The sequence below is a fragment of the Tenrec ecaudatus genome, chromosome X (assembly GCF_050624435.1).
Source record: "Tenrec ecaudatus isolate mTenEca1 chromosome X, mTenEca1.hap1, whole genome shotgun sequence".
In the NCBI taxonomy this organism is placed as follows: Eukaryota; Metazoa; Chordata; class Mammalia; order Afrosoricida; family Tenrecidae; genus Tenrec; species Tenrec ecaudatus.
Genome location: NC_134548.1, coordinates 34,423,642 through 34,442,710, shown reverse-complemented (window position 1 = coordinate 34,442,710; position 19,069 = coordinate 34,423,642). Strand labels below are relative to the sequence as shown.

General features: G+C 36.9%; 1 pseudogene; it reads right to left on the bottom strand.

Moving 5' to 3' along the window:
* Window positions 1-17,661: 17,661 nt before the first annotated feature.
* On the bottom strand, window positions 17,662-18,788 carry LOC142434411 (hsc70-interacting protein pseudogene; annotated as a pseudogene).
* Between the last annotated feature and the right edge of the window lie 281 nt (window positions 18,789-19,069).

The following is a 19,069-nucleotide window of genomic DNA, read 5'->3' as shown; positions in this document are numbered from 1 at the left end:
TGTGTTGATTCTTTTCAGTCTTCCAAATTCAACGAACAACACTCACATGCATATAAGGCAGTTTAAAATTCCATGGTTTAAACAGGCGCATTGTAATCCTGCAACTGAGATTTTTATATTTAATACTTTAGAGGTGTTTTGCAGCAGATTCTCCCAGTATACTATGCCTTTTGATTTCTTGATTGATGCCTCCAGGAGCATTGATTTTGATTACAAGTAAAATGAAATCATTCGCAACTATAAAATTTTCCTCATTTATCACGTCCAATTTTGAAGATCTTGATTTTCTTTACATTGAGTTGCAATCTATAGTGAAGGCTGCACTCTTTAAGCTTCATCGACGAGATGAAAGTGGTTCAAGATCTACGTACTTCATCAAACAAAGTTGTATCATCTGCATATCACAAGTTGCTAATAAGCCTTCCTGCAATCCTGATGTCACATTTGTCTTCAGATAGTCCAGTTTCTCAGATTATTTGCTCAGGCAACAGGCTTATTAAGTATGATTAAAGGATAAAACCCTGACATAAATCTTTCATAATTAAAAACTGAGCAATATTCCATTGTTTCATTTGAACAACTCCCCCTTAGTCCATGTACAGGCTTCACATGAACACAGTGAAGTGTTCTGGAATTCCCACTCTTCTCAATATTATTCATAGTTTCATATGATCTACACAGTTGATGCCTTGGCACAACCAATAAAACACAGTAAATATTTTTCTGGTATCCTCTCCTTTCAGCCAAGATCAATCTGACTTCAATAAATATATTATTCATTCCATGTCATCTTTTGAATCCAGCTTGAATTTCTGGCAGCTCCCATTCTACGCCCTTCTATAAACGTAGTTGAGTAATCTGCAGTAAAATTTTACTTGTATATGATTTAGAGCATATTGTTCAACAATTTCCACCTTCCGATGGATCACTTTCATTTGAAATGGGTACAAATATGGATTTCTTCCAGTAAGTTGGCCAAATTTCTTATCAGAGACTAAGTAATGTTTCCTCAGAATATGCTAACATGTCTATTGGTATTTCTTCAATGCCTGGAGGCTTGATTTTCATTAATATATTCAGTGTTGCTTGGACTTCTTCCTCCAATTCTTTTTGGTGTAGTGATTCTGTATTTCTTTTATTTTCTTTTGATGTTTCTTGAATTGTTGAATTTTTCCTTCCAAATTATTTCTATTTTTGATATCCTTTTGGCTTTTAAATGTGTTGTGAAACACCTCCATCATGCTTGGTAATACGGAGAGTCATCAACAAAGAAGAAGGCTCTCAACAAGATAGATTGACACAGTGAGTGTAACAGTGAGCTCAAACAATAGTGTGAGGATGATGCAGTACTGAGGAACATCGTATACAGGTTCACTGAGTCAGAACCAACTGAACGGCACCTACCAACAACATACTACCTAAAAATTTTATTATGAATTGGGTGAAGGTTTACATAGCAAATAAATTTTTGACATTTTTATTAGTACTTCATCCACATGTCATACAATTAAATGATTCAGCCATATCAAGAAGAGTTGTACAATTATCACCACATTCAATTCTAGAACATATTCTTCTTCCTTGTGTTCACTGATTTTTCAGTTTTTATTTTTATTTATTCTTTGTACCCATTGCTATTCATATAACTTTTTTTTTAATTGTGGAAAAATATACACAACAAAACATTCTCCAATTCTACAACTTCCACATGTATAATTTGTGCCATTGATTATACTCTTTATGTTGTACAACCATTATTGATATGCTTTTCCAAATTATTCCACCACTATTAATGTAAACTCAATGCCCCCTAAGCAACAATTCTTTCTCCTTCACTCATAATAACCATTGGTCAAGTTTGCTTTTGTTCTTTCTTCTTCCTTTTTTTGTACTTTTCTTGATATAATATTCACATATCATACACTTCCATGATTAAATAGCTTTTGAAAGGAGGTGTATATACATCATCACAATCAGCTCTAGTGCTCCCTCCCCCCTTCTGCTTTCATTGCTTGCTCTCCAAATCCCCTCATACTCTCCAGCCCCTCCTCCCACATCATTGATCAACCATTGCATCAGTTATTGTCTCTATGAATCCATTCCTTCCTTGCTTCACAAACTGGGAAACCCAACAAAAACAATAAGAAGCATAAACAAAATAACAAAAAGAAAATAATAACAACAAAAAGATAAAAATAAAAATAAAGTGTAATAAAGAAAAACCCACCATCAATATTTTAAGGCCAGAGAAATTTCTGGAACAGGAGAGAAATACTCCAGCCTAGAGCAAATTTAGGTTGGGTCAAGGGGGAAGTCAACTGACCAGATATCATTCGCCTGTATTCATTTTAAAATAAGATTTAAAGCAGAACAATATCCTGAACAATAAGAGGGAAATGGTGAATAAATAGCATGAAAAATAAGGGAGGAAGGAACTTGTTTCAAGGGTGCATGTGACACACTATGGCACTGGGTTTTCACTTTGAATCCTTTTTCTAACATGAGCCACACCAAAGTTGGTTCCATCTTCAGATAAGAGCACATTTAGGAAAGGGTGAGCCAGACTCATGGCTAAACCTGGAATATAGAGGTAGAAACTTACAGGGCTCCGAGGACCAAGATAGCTTAAGATGTGCTATCCTCCTTGGCTTTTGTGTGGTGGTGGATAAAGACCATTGCATAGCCCATCATAAGTTATTTTGGCATTGTTACAAATATTGTAGTTTGTCTCATTTGCTCAATCACACGCATAAAGATCCTTTCTTCTGTACATTGAGCTGTCGATGGGGTTTTGGTGAGAGTCTTCTATGTTTTGTTTATAGTTCAATGGATATATTCACTCCAGGTTTGAATTAACATGCATTTGTACATGAAATCTCTCCCAGCCTCCAAACAGAAACAAGACCAATATATGTGGGAGCTTCAAAAAGCATGTAGAAAAATAAAATGAAAAATAATGGGAATTTCCCCCCCCCAGGAATATTTGAGCACCTTTGTAGTCATTATATTTTTAAGTTCAATAATTTGAGACTCTAAAATAGTGTCTGTTACAAATTATGAACTTATCAAATATGTGCTGAATAAATAAACAGAGTTTCAAAAAGACATGCTCAGGCCATGACTGAGAATGACATCTAATCTACAATTTGTATATTGAAACTTTATGAGTGATGGCAAATGAAAATATATGCTGGCTCAAAAGTGTAAAACACCTAATGTGCTATGCTAAGGAATTTGACATTCAATTCAAACTCACTACTATGGAGTAGATGCCAACCTATATTGACCTTATAGGCCATGGTAGAACAGCCCTGTCATTCCCCTGCATTCACTTTAAAGTAAGATTTAAAGCAGAACAATCTCCTGAACAATAAGAGGGAAATGTCAAATAAAATAGCATGAAAACTAAGGGAGGAAGGAGTTTGTTTCAAGGGTGCATATGACCTACAATTTCAAATGATGGTTATCAATAAGAATGGGAAAATATATCTGATCATATCTGATGGTTAAGATGTTTTTGGTGACTAGATTTATGGAACAGAGCAAGAAAGGTACAGCTAGGTCATGAATGAATGAATTAGGATGAATTCTATTTATAACATACTGCCTTTAAGATTGTCTTTTGTGGTTGTGATAGTTTGTGTGCTTACCATTGTAAGACGTGCCACATATAATGGTGAATCATGGTTAAATTTACTGAGATCATTCTCAGATGATCACTTGCAGATCTTCAATTATAGGAATCTCTATTTAAATCAATCCATATAGCAGACTGTAAATAAAACTAAAGCAAAGTTCAGAACCAAGGAGTCTTCAGCGTGGAATCTCATCCAAAATTGGCGGATGCCTACAAATTATGCTTTAATTTCTGGCAAAGATAGAGTAATACGCAACACGCACACAAACAGAAGAAGTGGAGAAAGTGTGTATAAGGACAGTGTTGGCAAGACAGTGGTCATTGGCAGCAAGGACAGTCATTCCTGAGAGATGTGAATCAAATGAGGTAAGTCCAATGACTGTCTCACAATCCATATTTGTGTTTTCAGGCAATGGCATGGGAAGGAGAAGATTACAGATTTCTCAGTGATCTGAGTTGATGAAACAAAGAACTTCCATACAAATGATCACAGCAGTTTCATATGTAGTTATACTGATCTGGAAACAACTCAAACATCTTTCAAAAGGTGAATGGATAACCAGATTATGGTAAATCCATTTAACAGACACTACAATTAAAAGGCACAAAGTGCACAGGGTTGGCAGTGTGCAGTGTGCCAGGGTTCCAAGGCAGTCAGCCTGGGCTCAGGGCTGGACACCTGGAGCAAATGAGGCCTACACATCATGGGTTTTCTTGGTTATGTTCATGAGGCAGGAATGTTCACCAGTATGGTGAGCCCTGAATAAGAAATGTTCTATTCTGCACACACACACACACACACACACACACACACACACACAAGCATGCACACGCATCAAGGGACCTTGTGGTTAGTAACCCAACAGTGCCACGATAGCTTTGTAATGAGAGAGTAGACAGCAGTTAACATGAGTAAAAGGAAAGACAATATATAACAAGGGGTAGAACTGCACAATCTGACCAATGGCAAATGAAAAATTTGTGAGATATACAAGAGTACTATAAAATACATAATCTTGAACTAATAGTAATAGCGAACAATGTCCATGAGTAGGTGCATACATAGACATGTAAGCTGAGAAGATATGGGAAGGCAAGTTGAAAGTATCCACACAATTTTTCAGAGAATAGTTCTACATATATATTTGTATGTGCTGTAAATATATCCAAGATATTGTAGAGTACACAGGAGGCAATGTTCTGAAAACCATTTAAATGATCAGAAAACAGAAGAAAACACTCATGGGACTTGGGGACTTAGGACCACAGTCTCTGAGACATTTAAGCCAATGAGCATAATATAGTTCATGAAGACAATCCTCTGCATCTTACTTTGGTGAGTATGATTGAAATAGTAAAAGCTTGTGAATAGCCACCTGAGATGCAACTAGTGGTCTCTGATCATCTGGAGCAAAAGACAACCCCTCAAAATCAAAGATTTAAGAAATCATTTAGTCCAAAAGACCAGTGAACAATGTGAACCACAGACTCTGTTACCTCGAGATGAGAAAAACTGGAAGATATTCAGCTAACACTACTGACTACTGTGTTTGGGATCACAATAAAATAGAAAAATAAAGTAGAACAAAATTCAGGCTTATTGTCTAATGGAGGTTGGTGGTCCTTAGCTATCCTTCAGATCTGGAATGAATGCTTCCCCAGTTATCAACTTTCAGTCAAACAATAGACAAACATTTACAGTGAAAAATAACACCTGGAGGATAAGGTACACCTCAGTACAATCAACCATGCGAAATGAAAATTACAGAAACTATACATAAAAATCTTTCTTTGGGTCTTTTTATGCCTTCTGAACCCAGGGAAGAAATGGGGGAAATGCTGTTATTTTGGAAAAACTACAAAAACTATCCATATACAAGATTTCCTTTGGGTCCTTTTATGCTTTCTGAACGCAGGGAAGAAAACGGGAAAATGTTGTTACATTGAGGACCCTTCAAGCAATTTCATGAAAAAAAATGTGTAAAAATTATTACATGAAAATCGAATATTCTCTATAAAATTTAACCTAGACTACAATTATAAAAAGGAAACATCTTTTATCATTTCCTTGCTAGCCTGCTGTCTTTTCACACTTAACATACTTCTCTGTCCTTCCGCAAGTACTAATATACTTCACTTGTAATTTTTAAAGTTTTCTATGATCTGCAAAGATTAAAGAACGACTGCTACATGTACAGATTGTTGAACAGGAGAATGTTTTGTTATGTACATTTTTGCCAAATCTGAAAAAAAAAGAAATACATGAATAACAATGAGGAAAAGGAAGAAAAAAATGTTCTAAAGTTGATTGTGGTAAAGATTGTACAACTCATCGTGATTGATTGAACTATTTATATGTAGATGAAGTGCTAATAAAACTGTCCAAAAGAAATAAAAGGAACTAATGCTGTGAGTCTGGGATTCCCAAGGGAGGAAAATCTATGTGTAGATTTTGATCTCTATGTACCATATTAATTTAATTTTGTTCTTACTATTAGCCACTGATAATGGAGAAAGTATAGAAGTGAATTATAATACTATTCCACAAAGTTATTTTGTGCGTGTTAACCATACACATACACAATTAGCTTATATATTTTTTAAAGAATATTGATATCTTTTAGGTACTTGGGAAATGTTAATATCATATTTAGGAGTTTTATTGTATTTCAACTCTTTGACTCAAATAATAAAAATGAAGATGTCCTTCACTATTTAAAGTACATAAAATATATAATTAAAATATTTATTATCTTACATTTAGCATTTATGAGATAGCATTTGATTTTTAAAATATTGATTTTCAGAATTGCTCAAAAACTTTGAAAATATTCCAGAATGATATTAAGTTAAACATTTAGAGGGTAATAGCATTTTGGTGAAGAGTTGATAAAAAATGAGTATGATATAAAGTGTAAGCACTTTTCAAGAATGTAAATTGCTTTGCAATTATTTCATTACTATCATGCAAACATTCTCTAGAAATGAGCACACAGAAATACTGAGGAAACTGTCTTACATTTTCATCAAGCAGATTTCATTCTTAGTAACTTCAAACCTGGCTCTTGTTTTTTCTCTTCTTACTTCTTCTTCCCCCTCCCTATCTTTGTTCTCAATATGAGAAATATAACCTTTTGTTATTTATGTAATAAATTTCCTTCTATATTTTAATTCATAAAGATATTCCACTTTCAAGAAACAACTCGTTGGTCAGAATTTTATTATTAAACTGACCCATTAATTCATTTATTTAAGTATATGTAATGGCCATCTATTGCAAACAATAGTAGCAACATCAACACTCCGTATTTCCTCTATGGAAATTTGTGATGCCTGTAAGAGAGATTTATCAGTACATTAGTACAAGTAATTTTTAAAATATATTAATTATTACATCAAAAGAGCCCTGGTTGTGTAGTGATTACAAATTGGGCTGCCTACTGGATGACTAGCAGTTAAAAATCCCCAGCCACTCGGAGGAAGAAAGGCAGTGCTTTCTACTTCTGTAAAGAGCTACAGTCTCCATGTGGGCTTGAGGTGTACAAGGTACCAGGTATCAGGCCTCAAAGAACAAGAAGCATATCATTGGGTACCACCTTCCCAATATGATCACTGAAGACAAATGTGTGCTTAAGAAAATGTGGTGAAGAAAGCTGATGGTGCCTGGCTATCAAAAGATATAGCCTGGGGTCTTAAAGGCTTAAAAATAAATAAGTGACCATCTAGCTCAGAAGCAACAAAGTCCACATGGAAGAAGCACACCAGCCTTGTGACCACGCAGTGTTGAAGGAATCAGGTACCAGCATCAAAGAACAAAAAATCATATCATTGTAAATGAGGGTGAGTTCAGAGTGGAGACCCAGAGGATGTACATTGGTACAGATAGGAACTGGAAACACAGGGAATCAAGGGCAGATGATCCCTTCAGTGGTGAGAGTGGTAATACCTGGAGGGTGGAGAAAGGTGAGGTAGAAAGGGGGAACTGATTACAAGGATCTACATATAACCTCCTCTCTGGGGGATGGACAACATAAAAGTGAGTGAAGGGAGGTGTCATATAGTGTAAGATATGATAAAATAATAATAATTTATAAATTATCAAGGGTTAATGAGGGAAAGGGGAGCAGGGAGGGAGGGGGGAAATGAGGAACTGATATCAAGGGCTCAAGTAGAAAGCAAATGTTTTGAGAATGATGATGGCAACAAATGTACAAATGTGCTTGACACAAGGATGGATGGATGGATAGTGATAAGAATTGTATGAGTCCCCAATAAAATGATTTAAAAAAAAGAGTTACAGTCTCAGAAACTCATAGGAGTTCTACCTTGTCCTATAGGGTTACTAAGAGTCAACATCGACTGGATTGCAGTGAGTGAATTAGTATACCAAAATGTAACAATTATATGCTTATTGTGTGTCATATGGGAGCACTGGTGGTGTAGTGGTTATGTGTTAGGGTGAGATTCACAAGATCAGCAGTTTGAAACCCCCAGCAGCTACTGGGGGAGAATGATGGGACTTTCTACTCCTGAAAACAGTTACAGTCTTGGAAACTCACAAGCAACTTCTACCATGTCCTATAAGGTCACTATGAGCCAGCATTAACTTGATGGCAGTGAGTTTTATGTGTCATATATTATGCTGGGTTTTAAAGATCAGACATAACAACAAAAGAAAAGTTGTCAGGGAGTAAAAACTTCTTGTTTGTTTGTTTGAAATTTTGTTTGTTTGTTTTAAATGTATTATTTAGTTTGTGAACACTTTATAATAGAATTCTTAAAATAGATTCTTATTTCTCTTTGAGGTAGGTATAACAAACAAAAAAAGGAAAAAAATAAATGAATATATGCTATAATTAAAAGTATTAAAATATACCTTCAGAGATATAAATTTAATTTATCTTTTAATGCTATCTTAAAATTATTTTAGTCATAATACATTTGATTTTAAGCCTAAAAACTATTTAACATATTTTCTTATAAATTTTTATTAGTGTAATTTCTATGTAATAGTTTCATAAGAAAAACTGAATATGTGTATAATTTAATTTTTCTTCTATTTACTTATAGCTAGTACAAATGAAGTTCAAATTCCTCAAGGATATATGGACCAAGATGCTGTTGTACCCATTAATGTTATATATTTGTGGTTCTGTTTATTTTTGCCCTTTTTGAAATATTTAAAGAACAAAAAATTTACTGTTGAGTGGAATATTCTTGTGGTGAAGTGAAATTTTCTTGTGGTGAAGTGAAATTGCATGATATGTTTCTTCTATCCATAATCTTTTCAATTCTTACCCAATCACTGGTGATTCAAAGAGTCAGAAGACAGGCAGAAAAAGCTCAAATGCAGGATCCAGAAGACGATTTCTAATCCTGGCTCTCCAATCATTGGATGAGAGAATAAAATAATGGGTCAATTCAATTCACTTCCATCGAGTCAACACCAATTCATAGTGACTCTATAACTGTAACTGTTTAAGGGAAAAGAAAGCCCAGTTTTTCTCCTGCAGAATAGCAGAAGGTTGAGACTGACTATGTCCCAGTGACCCACATTTCAAAAATGGTACACTGCTCCACTATCATTGATATCAACCATCGCTTCTCTCTTACATCGCAGGGTCTTATAACTCACTGTAGTGGCCACACAGAACTCACAGCATGGAAGAAACTGCCTCTGATGCTTGTGAGAGCCTAATCTAAATCTCAGATATCCATATGGAGTATCCCCCTGAGATAGTTAAGGTTGATTGTGCCAACCTGCCCTATAAACACATGTGGGCTTAATTGAAGAGCAGAGCGATAAATGGTTCAGTGATCCTCACCTTTCTAGTTCTCAGGTCTCTTGCTTTCTGATGGTTGGACCAGGGTTCAGCTGCTTTAGCCAATTCTTTGCTTCAGCTGATAAGGCTCACTTCCTGCAAGACATCCCTGAGGAGAACAACATGGACCAACCCTGATGCAGCCCTGGTTGCTGGAGCAGCCCTGTGGAGACCCCTGCCAGCTCTGAGAAGCTAACAGGCTCACTGATTCAGCTTTCCTCCTGCAGTTGACGTTATTGTGTGTGTTTTGTAAGATTGAGGAGGAATTTGTAGTTTGGTGTCGGACATGTGGGCTAATGTTGGACTTATGGGCTTGGACAGGACTGGGTTGGGATGCTTTCTTAATGTATACTTACCCTATATATAGCACTCTCTCTTAAACATATATGAGTTTCTGTATATCTGTTTCCCTAGTTTATCAAGACTAATACACCCCTCATCCACCTGAGTTTGACAAATTCAGGTCAGGATTCAAATGAAAAGAATCAGAGATCAGGCAGAGAGAGACCAATCAAATGCAAGATCCAGAAGACACTCTTCACTCTGGACTCTCCACTCTTGCTAGATGTAATAACCCACTCCCTTCCTCTGAGATGGCTCATTGTATATGCAATAGAATAGTAATGACAATTCATCCTGTTAACAATCACCCACAGCAGAATCCTACAGTCCAATCAGTATTTCTCCTCACCTTCTTACCCATTTGGTGGGAGTAACAAAAACTATGGGTAGAAGAGCTATAAATAATTCAGTGCACCACATTCATTAAAGCAGACTAAGTGTAGCCACTCACTAAAGTTTTACAACCTTCCTCCTATGGTATGGCTTTTATAGGGTGATCATTGAACGTTGCCAGTGTTCATTGATATATGTATACTTTTGCATATCAAAACTTCTATGCCTTCTAGCAGTCTGTGACTTGCAGTATTTCTAATCATCTCAAAATTATCTAGAAATAATTCTCTGCCAGGCCTCAAGGAGTCTTTGCAAGTCTATCTCAGAGTGTGCCCATTAACTAAAATAGATCGCTGTGCAGAGTTCAGAAGCTTCTTCTTCATGCTTCCCTTTTCTCTCTAGTACATGATGGTAGGGTGAATTTCTTTATTCTTATCTCTGCAAATAGTGCCTGTGTAACACTAGAAGACATTTGTCAGTTTTAGTTGCCATTCCCTGGCTCTAGAAGTAAGCTGTCTCAGGTCTCAGCAGAAAGTGAGAGAAATCCCAAGATCACTTGAAGAAAAGCATATTTGTTAGTGGAGTGCCTTCAGGATCAATGTCTGAGTCAGCAGAGGCTGAGACCAAAGGCACCAGAGGCTATAGAACAGAGACTAAGTTAGGCTGGGTTTTTTTGAAAAGTAAACCCAGTGACACTTGTATATGTATGTAAATAGATAGAGATTTATAACAAGAAATGGCACACAGAGTTGTATAAGTGGGTAAGTTCAGCCCCGTTCAAGTTCATGTGTAGGATGTAAACTGGAAGGCTTCACCTGGCTCATGTAGTTACAGGGACTGACCAACAGGAAGCAGGAAGTCCATACAGACTGATGAATGTAGAGCTGAATGAATCTAAGGTCAGCCAATAAATCCATAGTCAGAAATCTAATGGCTCCTGAGATTGGCAGGTAATATAAGAGGAGGCCAATGAAAAAGATGCAGGATCAAAATCTGGCAGTAGCAGTGAGCTAGTTTCTGCATATTATTAGTCTATACCAAGAGTAGGACACACCACGAATGAAAGCTCCATCACTTGTATAAACACTCTGACCAAAATTGCTTGGCAGCTTCACAGAAGATCCTGTCATAGAGCTGACTAGATCTGAGAGAATCATGGCTCACTCAAGTTGACGTAAAACATAACGCAAACTATGTGAGAGAGTAAAGGAGCCAGGCTGAGATCAGAGGCAAGAAGGCCATGAGACATCTAGAACAGAGGAGCAGCCTTAAGATTATGAGACTGTGAGTCAGAGCAGCAGGCAGGCTAGCTGTCCCACAGAGGCAGAGATCAAGAAACCATATGGCTGAGACACTGAAGACCAGCGAAAGTCTTGCCTGCTGGCTGAGGAGAGGTATTGTTATAAAACAATGATTTTACCCTTACTATTTACTAATCCTGAATTGTGGAAATAGATTAGCTTTCATCATAAACTCTCATAATTGTGAGATTATTATGGTCACTGTAATGAATTATCAAACAGCATAGAAGTATTCTGGGAGGAACTATGGATATCAGAACAGGTGAAAAAGAGAGAGTGGAAGCATGTCTGACCTCTTCATAATGGCAAAAGGGAAGACAGAGGAGGTCAGCTATGGTACCCTGGTCCCTCTGCATCATTTTATCCACTATCTCTAGCTGCCCAAGCAGTCATGAACCTTGACCTTTACCATTAAACTCAATATTAAACACACTTTTCTGTTGAATGTCCACTTTCTCTCACCATAGCATAAAAGGAATTTACAGAAAGCCATAGAAAATAAAAGTCCCATCATGTACTACCATTTGAAAATAATTATTTCCAATATTTTGATCATTTTAATTTATTTATTACTTAAAAGAATTATTCAGTACCAGCCACTCACTAGATGTCAATTGGAAGTTGTTTGGGTCTTTAAACTTTTTTTTACATGTTTGTTGCTGTTATCTATGTCTGACCTTTAAAACTCAGAGAAATTTATGACACATAGTAAGCATTTAATAGTTACACTTTGATGTATTGGTTCATTCACTATCGTAGTCGATGTGGACTCATAGCAACCGTATCAGACATGGCAGAACAGTTTCTGTGAATTTCCAAGACTATAGTTCTTTATGGTAGTATTAACACCTGTCTTTCTCACCCAAAGGAGATGGTGGTTTTGAACAGCTGATCTGTATATTATTCTTCAGTTTATGTAGAAAAATTTCCAGAATCAACCATATGTTGGGTTACAAAGCAAGTCTCAATAAATTTTAAAACATTGAGATATTGCAAACAATATTTTCAGATCATAATGCTATAAAATAAAACTAGGAACACACTACCTACCTAAATTAACCCAGACTGATGTGGAAAACCTCAAAAGACTCATAAAAAAGAACTAGATCATATCATTAAAAATTGACCAAAAAAAAAAAAGTCCAGGGCAAGACAAATTCCCTGAGAAATTCTACTAAGGATTCAGAATACAGAAAAGAATGGCAAACTCCCTAATTCATTTTATGATGTGAACATAACACTGATGTCAAAACCAGACAAAGACATTACCAGAACATATAATTAGAGACCAATATTCCTTATGAACTTAGATGCAATCATAATCAAAATTCTAGTCAATAGAATTAAAACATATGCCAAAGAAAATAATATACCCTGTCAATAGGATTCACACCAGGCATGCAAGGATGGTTCAACATTAGAAAAACAATTTAATCTATCATATAAATAAAACATGACATGTGGATAAATGCAATTAAAACTGTTTAAATAAATAAGAGAATAAGACCTACATGCTCCTTTCAATTGATGCAGAAAAGTCACTTGACAAAATTCAACACACATTCCTGATTTAAAAAAAAACATTCAGTAAAATAGGAATAGAAGGGAAATTTCTCAATAAAGACTACATACAAACAAACAAACAACGCAACGTAATCAACCATACCACAATGTAATCAATTCCATAATGGGATTTGCTGTGTGCATCGAAATACTTGAGAAAATATTAGGGGGTAAAGAAACCCTCTTATTCAGGTCATAGTTCTGATGCAATTGAAATGATGTTTCCTCTGGAGTGTGGCCTATTTCTTATGTAATCGGATGATGTGGAAGAAGCTTGCTTGCTTTTTGCGGGGTTTGAATTCTTTATCTGGCCTGTTAACTTTCCATTCTCTGGCCATGAGCCAATGACCTGCTATATTGCCTGTTGATTACAGGAGCCACCAGAAACCTGCTTTCTGACCTATCAACCTTGTCTTCATTCACATCTCCAGTCACAAGCCTAACCTGATGACCTTGGATTCATCTGCCTCTGTAATCCCCACCCTGTGGTATTTCTCCTGATCCTGGGTTAATGACCAACAGACTTGAAACTGAACTGAACTTTTCCACTTCTATAACTATATGAGTCATTTTTATATAAATTTATCTCTCTCTGTATACACACATATACACACATAACTGGAATTATTTCTCTATTGAACCCAGCCTAACACAGAATAGCACTTCAAAATTGAAGCCCTGATTTAGAGCATTTATCAATATTCACAATGTGCATACTTCCCCTTTTAACAAAGGCCTTACAAATTCCTGAATATGAAAGAATTGGCCAGTTGGTATCAAACTTTAGGACTAGTATTCTATTCATTTTAAATGTAGTAAATATTGCTAGAGGTTAGCTTTGTGGAAAGCTATAAGAGAAGTAAAACTCAAAGCTTTTCTAATAATAGAAAGTGATAGAAATGTGGTAAGACAAAAATATGTGATGCCTGGAAAAATAAAATAATCACATAGAGTTTCAGCTCTCACAGATTTCATCGTATCTTGACTTTCATAACTGTGCTTTGTTTAAATGAGAGAGTCTTTTTTCTTAGAAAAAAACATTGAGTTAATTCTAAGTACAGTGGAAATATTTTAAAATTTCTTTAAAAATGGTTCTACAAAAAAGATGTATGTATGTTTATAAAGAGAGAATAAGTAAAGCAGACGTTTGTGGGGTAAGAAGGAAATTAAACTCTATTTTATGATTATACTAGTAGCTCAGTTAAAACTTAACCAGGAAAAATACACCTTTGTATGATCTCATGCACTTTAAATTGTCTTCCTTTTATGTAGGTAATATAAGGAGAAATTCACCTGTTGATGCAGTGGTTAAGACCGTTGACTGAAAGATTTGAACCAATTTCACTATGCAGTAAAAAATGTGGCAGTCTGACTTTAAAGATTTATAGCCTCAGAAATATGGAAGGTTTACTCTGTCTTATAGGGTCACTATTAGTTGGAATCAAATTGGTGGCAGTATATTTGGTCTTAGTCTAAGGTGAACAAGCGGCCATCAAGCTCAGAAGCAAAAAAGCCCACATGGAAGAAGCACACCGGCCAGTGCGATCACGAGGTGCCAAGGGACCAGGTATAAGGCATCATGCAAAAAAAAAAAAAACAACGATATAAGTGTGTGTATGTATGTGTATATATGTGTATATGTATATGTATATATATACCATATTAAATGAAGGGGGAAGTGCAGAGTGGAGACCCAAGGCCCAAGTGTCAGCCACTGGAGATCCCCTCATAGAGGGGTTTAGGAGAGGAGATGGGTCAGTCAGGGTGCGATGTAGTACCGATGAAGAACACAGCTTTCCCCCAGATCCTGGATGCTTCCTCCCCCCAACTACCATGATCCGAATTCTACCTTGCAGGGCTGGATAGGGCAGAGATTGTACACTGGTACATATGAGGGCTAGAGGCACAGGGAATCCAGGGTGGATGATACCTTCAGGACCAAGGGTGTGAGGGGCGATGCTGGGAGAGTGGAGGGTGAGTGGGTTGGAAAAGGGGAACTGATTACAAGGATCCACATGTGACCTCTTCCCTGGGAGAGGGACAGCAGAGAAGGGGGGAAGGGAGACTCCAGATAGGGCAAGATATGACAAAATAACGAGGTATAAACTACCAAGGGCACATGAGGGAGGGGGGAAAGGGGAGGGAGGGGAAAAAAAAGAGGACTGATGCAAGGGGCTTAAGTGGAGAGCGAATGCCTTGAGAATGATTGGGGCAGGGAATGTATGGATGTTCTTTATACAATTGATGTATGTATATGTATGGATGGTGATAAGAGTTGTATGAGTCCCTAATAAAATGTAAAAAAAGAAAAGAGGAAAAAAAATGATTAGGGCAAAGACTGTACAGATGTGCTTTATAAAATTGATGTATGTATATGTATGAACTGTGATAAGAATTGTATGAGCCCCTAATGAATTGTTAAAATTAAAAAAAAATCAATGACAACATTAAAAAAACATTATATACTAATGAAAATGATTAGGGCAAAGAATGTACAGATGTGCTTTATACAATTGATGTATGTATATGTATGGATCGTGATAAGAGTTGTATGAGCCCCTAATAAAATGTAAAAAAAAAGAAGATTTATAACACAAATGGAGGCTGGAACATAGGTACACACCACCAGTTGTTTAATGTTTAATTGGGTCATTACATGGTATTTCTTATTTCTGTTTAAATCAGACCACCTGTTCATGAAATATTACATTTTTCAGAATATCATTCAAATTTCATTTAGGTTAATACTTTTTATTGAGTGTTTATTATCCATTAGCCTGAACTGGAATTTATACTTACTGGGGCATGGACTCGATGGCAGTGAGTTTAGTTCAGGGAGAGGAGAGGGCACGGGGTGAGGTAAACATGACATGAAAATGAATGTCTGACACTAGTTTATAGCTGAGTAGTCATTGGATCAGAATAATAATGGTGTGCATGTCATCATGAAAAAATTTGTTTTTTATTTATGGTGAGAAGTAAAGAACAGACTTTACATGATCTTTGGAACACATAAACCTGCACTTGAACTTCACTTGTGCTACATTTTAGTTATGTAGCTATATACTTATGCAGTGAACCTTTAAGGAGATTCAGTTTACTGAGCTATAAAGTGTGTTTACTATAGCCTACTTACAAAGTTAATCTAAAAGGAATGCCACGCATCTGGCAACAGGTCCAACTCATTGTTCCACATATCAGGCTCTATGTTTCTATTGGAAATACCCAGAAGTAGAAAACAAAGAGTTATGACTAAATAATTTACAAGGTTGTTTGTATTACAGTTCTGATTCTATTATCACCTGCTTTCACAGAAAAATGCATCTTATTCATTAGGTTTTTTTTTAATTCGATACTTTTTTTCCCTTTTGTAGAATGTTTCTTTCAGTTCCCTCTTCAAATAATATTGAAATTTCTGATGAGTTTCTGGGTGATGCAAACAGCTGATACACTCAGTTGTTAACTAAATGGATAGATACAAGTTTGATTTAAATTAGGGATGCCTCAAAAGACCTGTTGGTCTACTCCATAAATCCTGAAACTATTGAACTATTGAAAACCAGAGCACTTCCAATTCTGACTCACGTGGGATGCCATGAGGGAGAGTTGACTCCAAGGCTATTGATTCAGTTATGGTAAATTTCTTTGTAGAACAAGCCTCAAACCTATCTCAATAGATTTTTCTCATCACTTCATTCATTACAGGACCATTTACTGAATCCAAATGAAAACACTTAGAATTTGTTGTTATTGTCATTATGTGATATCAAATTGATTCCAATTCATAGCGAAACTATATATAACAAGACTAAACACTGCATGGTCCTGTGCCATCTTCGCGATTGTTATGCTTGAGCCTACTGTTGAACCTTCTATGTCAATTCATCTTGTTGAGAATCTCCCTCTTTCTAGCTGCCTACTTTAGCAAACATGATGTCCTTTTCCAGGGTTTGGTGCCTCCTGACAACATGTCGAACGTTCATTCAATAGACTCGCCATCATCACTTCCAAGATGCATGATTCCAAGACAGCTTTGTTCATTCTTCTAACAGTCCATGGTAAGTTCAATATTCCTTGCCAACACCCTATGCATCAGTTCTTCACAGTGTTCTTTATATATTATCTTTATATTTTATCAGCTTCGTATGCACACTAGGTAATTGAAAATACCATGACTTGGGTCTGGAGCAATGTAGTCCTCAAAGTCAAAATTTTTCCCTTAACAGTTTAAAAAAAGTTTTGTGCAACAGATTTGTCGAGTGCAATATGTCATTTGATATCTTCATTTCTGATTTCACGGATGTTGATTGTGGGCCCAAGTGAAATGATATCCTTGTTAACTTCATTTCTTCCTCCATGGATCATGGTGGTGCTTACTGTCCCAGTTGTGAGCAGTTTTGCTTTCTTTACATTAAGTTGTAATCCACAAATCTGAATTCTTTGATGTTCTTCAGCAAGTTTGTTATGGGTTCTTTGCTTTCAACCAGCAATACTGCCATCTGCATATTGCAGGCTATCTTTCTCCAATCCGGATGCCATATTCTTCTCCCTGTAGTCTAGCTTTTTTGGATTATTTGGTTAGCATACAGGTGGAGTGTGTTGAAAGGATACAGCACTGACCAACCCTCTTCTGATTTTTTTTTTCCTTCCGCAAGGGCTTTATTTGTCAAATAGTATTATGCTTGACCTCCAAATTTGGCTGACAATTTACTGATGATATCCATAATCTTAGGGTTACTCTGGTATTTTGACATATTTGCTGGGTTCTTGGCCACATCCTGGAATGCCACCAGAACTTCTGGATCCTGCATGGCAGCCAGCAAGAACCTTTGGATCACTAAGAATCTCATTGAACCCAGGCATTCCTGCCATTCCAGCCATACCCACTCCCATTCCAGGCATTCCTCCAGGAAAATTACCAGGCATCCCCCCAGAAAAGCCTCCTGGAAAGGAGCCATGTTGTGCTCCTGATTGTCCTCTAGCTTCTTCCTCCCTCTGGGCTCGTTCATGTTCTTCCCAGGCTTTCTAACTCTTTCTATTATTTCTTTGATCTCTCACTCTTCACGTTTTCGCTCATATTTTCTCCGATGTTCTGCAATTTTCTGGGCCCTTGGCTGAACTTCTTTCAGCATTCCACTAGCGTCTTCATCATAGTCCAGTTTGCAAGCAAGGGCAAGGTCATGTGCAGCTTCTTCCCAATGGCCCAAAAGTCTGTGTGCCTTCCCTCTCCACTTGTAAGGCTGAGCTGAATCAGGATTAATTTCAATGGCTCTGTTACAGTCTCGTATGGCAGCATTTGGCTTCTGTAATTTGACGAAGACACTGGCTCTCTTGGCATAAAGAATGGCCAGGCGAGGATTCAGTTTGATGGCATCAGTAAATAGATCAATAGCTTTCTGTAGTTCACCATCATTTAGGGCATCAATGGCAGCCTCTTTCTTGTCATTTGCCTGATCCTTCATCTCTTCAGTTATCTCTACAGCTTCATCTCCTATTTCTTGAGGGGCATCTGTATCTGGTTCAATCACACCTTCATTGTCAGTTTCTAGGTCACTCTCCTCACTTGATGGTTCATCTTCCTTTATGTTTTCCTCTGTCTTCGTATTATCTGTTTTTTCTTCCTTGATGTTTTCTTCTGATTTGGCTTTATGAGTAGCAGGTGGTATCTTACCACCCATGCTCTCCACCCACTCCCTCAGGAAGCGCATCTCCTCGGTGTGCAGAGCGCTTGGATCCTGCTTACACATTTTCACCGAAGGCCCGCAGCTCGCTCACTTTGCGGGGGTCCATGGTCGGCAGGTGGAGGGGAGCGGAGGGCGTGGCTCAGGAGGCTGTGGCCTGATTCCAAGTCCGGGAGCTGGATCCGCTCTTCTGATTTTAAATCACACAGTATTCCCTTGATCTGTTTCAATGACTGATTTTTGGTCTATGTAATGGTCCTGCATAAGCACAATTAAGCATTCTTGACTTTCCATTTTTTGCCATGTTATTCATACTTTACTATGATCCATACAGAATAGTCTATTTAACACAGGTCAACATCTGTCAGCTATTGTCCATTTTCAGAGAAG